The sequence below is a fragment of the Saimiri boliviensis genome, chromosome 18, assembly GCF_048565385.1.
Source record: "Saimiri boliviensis isolate mSaiBol1 chromosome 18, mSaiBol1.pri, whole genome shotgun sequence".
Classification (NCBI taxonomy): Eukaryota; Metazoa; Chordata; class Mammalia; order Primates; family Cebidae; genus Saimiri; species Saimiri boliviensis.
In genome coordinates, this window is record NC_133466.1 from 40,882,985 (window position 1) to 40,889,790 (window position 6,806).

Below are 6,806 nucleotides of genomic sequence, written 5' to 3' on the forward strand. Positions count from 1 at the left end.
GCTAGAGTACAGTGGTGAGATCACAGCTTACTACAGCCTTGATTTTCCAGGCTCAGGTGATTCTCCCACCTCAGCCTACCAAGGAGCTGGGACTACAGGCATGTACCACAATGACTCATCTATTGTTTAATTTTTTGTAGAGACAGGTTTTTGCCATGTTTCTCAGGCTGGCCTGGAACTTCTGATCTCATGAAATCCACTTACTTCAGCTTCCCAAAGTGCTGAGATTAAGGCGTAGAGTGAAGCATCTGGCCTAATTTTTTCAATTTTAAAGTCCCAAAAATGTATTTTTTAATTTTCCAAAACATAAAATTACCTGTGAAAATATTACTGAATATTTTTAAAAGGTCATGTTTAGAATTCAAAAATTAATGAAAACAAATGTCACAACATCTGTTCTTTATTTTCAGCATCACTATTTTTAGATATTTTTTTGCCTGAGGCTTATTTTTCTTGACAAGCGTAGACTTAAGAAAATAAAAATAATTATTTCAGAAGATACAATGAGCATTGGAATTTGTACTTTAAAAACTCATAGCATCAACCTTGATGAAAATGATCAATTTCTATTTTCTGATGAAAAATATACTGAGGATTTTTCAATTTGCAAAGAAGCATGAGGTGACCCTGGAAACAAGAGTAACAACTGTGGTCCTAGAGAAACAGAAAGTTAGAACGTTAGAAAAAAAAAAAAAAAAAAAAAAAAAAAAAAAAAAAAACCAACAACAACAACAACAAAAAAACAATGGAGAAAAAATACATTTGACTCAAATTGAGAAATTAGCAAGTTTGTAATATCTGGAGATTCACCAACCCAACTTAATTATGTAGCAACAGACTATTTGGCCTGGACTACATTAGAACTGGGATCCAGAAGTCTACAAATTGGCAACATAAATGTCAAGGTTTAATACTATTGCTCAGGGTATTTTTAGTCAGCCCACAGTATAGTTGCATACAGTAATCTCTAACACATTATATAATAGAGATATAAAATTAAAAAAATTGATCTCAAAGAGTGAGTGTCCCACAGAAATGCATAATCCAGATAGATAACATTTGGGCGGTCATAAAAGTTAGTATTTTCAGTGTCTGTTCATGGTTAATACAGAACCCAGTTATCAATCTTAGGGTAATTACAAGACTCTAGGTATCAGAAAACATCCTTGTATTTCCATAATACATCAAGAAAAAAAATAGAATTAAATAAGCTATTGAAATGAGAATTGGCTATGAAGTAGAAATTTTTAAAAAACACATACACATAATTGATAAGACTTTAGCAGAACCACAGGACAGTTTATGCTCAATCCTGTGTTGACTGGGAGTACTGAAATTTGAACACAGGACACCCAGAACAATAGAAAATGTTTACACTCAGTTCTACATGCCAGCAAGTCAATTATTTGAAGGTAAATTGTATGCATCCTCCAAGATGTATCTTCTATATTTTAAATAATCTATCTTTTCAAATTGTGTTACAGGCTGTGATGTCATTCTGTTACAACATGCTATTTCCTTCTATTGTCTGTATTTGGAAGTAAGTCAATTTTCTATAAAATTATGGCACCCACAAAAGTGAAACCAGCACTTTAGACATGGATGCCAAATGAGTTCAGTAGCAGAAATGTTCTATTTCTCAGCAGAATAATGCCATATCCACTCCCCTAATAACAGTTCTGTGTTTTGACTTCAAAGTATGCCTATCTCTTTAACTTTGATGAGAATGTGAGGGGTTTTTCTAATAAGTATGCTTTCAATAATAAGGCCTGATTCAACCTGTTTGCCCTTCACTGACTTTAGTTTTTAATCTTTTAAAATTCTGCCCAGTATTAGATCAAATAAATTCCATGATGGACAAATAAGTGACATTTATCAAGTCTCATCATATTTAATTATAATACTATAGAACAATTACTTATCCATTAGCATCTTATTCAGTGAAGTCTCAGATTATCTTTATCAGAATTTCTAATACATGCATACAACACGGTATCTAGGCAACATACAATGTTGCCTTCCTACAGAAAATCATTGCTAGAAACCACGACGGATGAGTCAGTGAAAAAGGAAGACACTATCCAGTTTCTGAACAGTGGATTTAATATGTTAAAACCTGGATTCACATCTTGCCTTCATTAAAGGACACAGAAGAACTTGCAACTTCTCTTTTCAACTTGTCCTAGTGGTTCTTATCAGAGCCCTCAGCTGCCACTTGGAAGCTACAACTATTTCTCAACTGTAGATTTATAACCTTTGCTAAAGTCGTGGTACCTGTTCGTTTAAATGTAGCCTTTCAACCCACCGTTGCAAAATATACGCTTCTCTTTTATTCTGATATATGCATACTCCCCTAATTTCTAAATCAAAATTTTAATCACATATTTTTATAAATGAAATGTAGTGTCAATGAATGGGAAACTTTAGTCCCAAATTATGGCCTAGATTAAAAGTGACATCTCTTTCAGTCATTTATTTGGTTATAAGATATGAAATCTTGCAGAGTTTTAAACTGATTAGGTACATTTACATTGAGTCGTGTTGTGTACTGTTATAGTTCTGATACTGTTCTTAGTATAACCAAAACAGTTCCTGTGCATGTTAATGATAGTTATATTGATTGCATAGAGCTTTTGAAGTCATAAGCCTAGAATTTTACTACTGGATATACATTTGTGACCTTACTTATGTCAGTTTCTTAAATGGAAAATGATAGTGATACTTGTTTTTGTAGAGTTGAAATGTTAATGGATAATACACTTGTAAAAGAGAAGTATATTACTCAAATCAAGCATTATTTTACATTTTTCTATAGACTACTTTATAACATCCTTGCCACCCAATAGCTTATTGAAAAGAGGCTTCTTTATAATTTTTTTTCTTTTGTAAGATAAAGTTTTCTAGTTTGTTTTTTTAAAGATGAGAGATTTTAAAAAGTAAATAATCTTAAAAAGGTACAATGATACAAAATTTATTTTCAAGGATGTTTCAATATACATATTTTCAGTGAAATATACAGAATAGTTTATTTCTTATTAAGTTTATAATTTCAATGTGACTTATAAAACTAGTAGCATACTAGAAAAAGAATTGTTCTTTCAGCAGATAAAGTTCTATGAACTATCATTCAACAAAGTAGTATATAATTTTGAATTTTATAGATTAATATTGAATATTTATGACATTATAGGCTTATAGCTTTAAAAATAGTCATTCAAAATTATAAGTATAGATGTTAAAATAAAAGCAAAGAATGCTTTAAAATAGACTAGTAGTTTTTTTATGTTTTCATATCTTTTGTATTTTTAGTACTTCTGAATTCTCAGTAAAATTGTCGCCTTAATAAATTTTATAGGTTTATCACTTAGGAACATTTTTGTCTCTCACCTTTTGATTTTACAGCACATAGGAGAGCAGGTTGTTAAGGTATTATTGTCATTTTGGGGCAGATGCAGAATCTAAATCCAGATAAACCAAAAAATAAAGTAACATAATGCATAAATTGCAAATATGTATCTTGAATTCAGTTTGAATTTAAAGTTGGGGAAATTTAAATTAAGTCTACTAATGATCAGATTAGACTGAGAGAAAAATCTGAAAAATAAACACCAAAAACTAGGATGATGTTGATAATAAAAGTATCTCTGAAAAATTGCTATAGGTCAATAAGAGTTATCTATATATTTATCTATGCATAATGCTAATGGGGGGGAACCATTATTGTTTTCATTTGATAAATGTATTAATCCATTCTCATGCTGCTATAAAGACCTGTCTGAGAATGGATAACTTAAAAGGAAAGAGATTTAATTAACTCACAATTCTGCAAAGCTGGGGGAGGCCTCAGGAAACTTACAATCATGGCCGAAGGAATCATGTCCTTCCTCACATGGCAGCAGGAAGGGGAAGAATGGAGTACCTGACAAAAAGGGAAACCCCTTATAAAACTATCAGATTTTGTGAGAACTAACTCACTATCATGATAACAGGATAAGGGAAACCCTTCCTATGATTCAATTATCTCCACTTGGTCCCTCCCACAACACATGGGAATTATGGGAGCTACAATTCAAGATGAGATTTGGGTGGGAACACAGCCAAACCACATCAGTAAGAAAATTGTTGCTTAGAAGATTTAAGTAATTTGCTGAGGAACTAGGGTTCAAGTTAGTACTGGCTTCATATAGTGCCAGAGAACAATTATTAAAGCCAGTGATAAAAGTGGCTTCATTTTAACATCAATTTTCAATGTCAACAGTTTCAGTTAAATAACTTATTTAAATGCCTCCTACAAAATACTAATACTCTTGGCTGGGCACAGTGGCTCATACCTGTAATCCCTGCACTTTGGAGGCCAAGGCAGGTAAATTATGAGGTCAGGATCTTGAGATCAGTCTGGTTAACATGGTGAAACCCATCTCTAGTAAAAATACAAAAATTAGCCAGGTACAGTGGTGCATGCCTGTAGTCTCAGCTATTCAGGAGGCTGAGTCAGAAGAATTGCTTGAACCTGTTAGACAGAGGTTGCAGTGAGCCCAGATTGTGCCACTGCACTCCAGCCTGGGCAACAGAGTGAGACTCTGTCCAAAAAAAAAAAAAAAAAAAAGAAAATCAACACTAAGTATAATAGTATAATATATATGATATTAAAATATATACTTCTTTGCATTGTTCATGTTCTTATTTACTTACAATGGCAAAATCTAGATTACTTTCATTAAACCTTTTGGAAATATGGCAAAAGTTCAGAAATACAAACATAGTATGTCATAATCAGTCTCTGAATAAAAATGTGTATTTGGAAAATCATTGTTTAATAAAAGTACAATAAAATGTCAAATAAGTTATCACAAGACAAAATCACTATAGAGACATTTAGAACTAGTCATGCATCCTGTATAATCTGAGACTAGCTTAAGAAAAAAATAACACTTTCATTTGAGGTAATCTTTGTTATTATCTAAAATTGAAATTTAAAAAAATCATGAAGAGATGTTGGATTTTATTGGAAACATTTTCTTTGTCTATTGAGATGATCATACAATTTTTATTTTAATTCTGTTTATATGATGAATCACATTTATTGATTTGCATATGTTAAAACAGCTTTTCATCCTAAAAATAATGCCTACTTGATTGTAATGTGTTAACTTTTTGATGTGCTGCTGGATTTAGTATGCTACTATTTTATTGTGGAATTTTGTGTCTGTGTTTATCAGGGATATTGGCCTGTAGTTTTATTTTTGTGTGTGTGATTTGCCAGGCTTTGGTATCAGGCTTATGTTGGCTTCTGGAATGAGCTAGGGAGGAGCTATTCCTGGCATTGAAGGAATATACCTCAACATAATAAGAGCCAACTATGACAAACCCATAGCCAACGTTATTCTGATGGCAGTCACCACAAAGAAAAGCATGCTGCAGCAGGAAACGCACAGCCAGGGCTGTGTGCTCCAGGGAGCCAGTGGGAACTGAGAACAGGCAGGAGCCCCTATCCTTCTGACTTGGCAGGGTGGGAACCCTGCCTTCCTGGGTACAGCTGCAGCCACCTAGACAGCCATGGACCCAAGTATCTTTGTGCTCTCAAGGGCCCAGGAAACCCCTCTGCCCCCACAGCCTTGGAAGTGCCTATCCCCACTGCCTGGCCTCTCCTGACTCCTGTTGCCTGCTCTGGGGCAGTGCAAAGTTGGGCTGAGCCTGGGTGCTGTGACAACCCAGCCGGATGTACATGTGCTCAGGTTGGTGTGTTGCTGACATGCCAGCACCATGCTGCCTCAGCCCTCTCCACACTTTGGGCACTGACTAGCATAGGAGGGAGGCCAAAGGGGAAATGAGAGTGACTCAGCACAGGCCTCCAGGCACTTCTTAGCACAAGTAGCGTGGGTACCGTAAATGACATGCAGATGGTGGCAGGAGGCACACAAGGTCCTAGGTGAAAAGGGGCAAGTCTCCAGTGAAGCCCCACCTTCTAGCCAGGGAAGGCCTGAAGCCTGGGAGCTGGGAGGAATCCGCTCCCCTGAGGAGAACTTACGGTGCTTTCTCTGAGTCTGCCCATGTCCACCCATGAACCAAGTAGCATGCACTTTCTCCTTTCTGAAGCCCATAAAAACCTCAGTCTCAGACAGACTCACAGAAACACAGGGACAACCTGCCTGAAGATAGGAGCTATCCATTCCAGGTCTGCTCTCTGCTGAGGGCTGCACGCTTGTCCGGATGACCTACCTGTGGAAAGGAGCTACCTGCTTTGGGTCTACCGAGATCTGTGCTGTCACTCAGTAAAGCATCTTTTTGCTTTGCCCACCCTCTGCTTGTCCACATACCTCATTCTTTCTGGATGTGGTACAAGAACTCAGGATCCATCAAGTGGTGGGACTGAAAGAGCTGCAACACACACAAGGCTGACACATCCCCCTCACATACAGTAAGACAACAGGAGAAAGAGAAGAGTGGCACTCCTTCCAGGATCCCCGACCGAGGGACTTCCAGAGGCAGGGCTGTAACACTCTCTTTAGAACTCTATGGTTCCTGGTGTCTCCAAGCTTCCAGGAACCAATGCTTTCGGCTCATCCAGATGAAGGTGCCCACAGTGAGAGCTTCTGGTGGTGCATCTGATATGATCACAGGTTTCCACAGAGTCAAAGCCTGTGCCAGCACCTGGATTTGCCTGCGTCTCCATAGCAGCTGGCATGGCTGGCTGTGCACAGTGGCCAGACCCCATACTCACTCGGTCACACACCCCTTGCCACTCTGTGCATGGCTCACCCTTGGCAGGCATGGAATCTGAACTGGTAGCATGAGTCAAGGGCAGC

The 6,806-nt window shown here is 36.9% G+C and overlaps 1 pseudogene; it reads right to left on the minus strand.

Moving 5' to 3' along the window:
- The window catches only part of LOC101044068 (bifunctional methylenetetrahydrofolate dehydrogenase/cyclohydrolase, mitochondrial pseudogene), a 94,951-nt pseudogene extending 88,781 nt beyond the window's left edge, over positions 1 to 6,170 (minus strand).
- Positions 6,171 to 6,806: the final 636 nt, after the last annotated feature.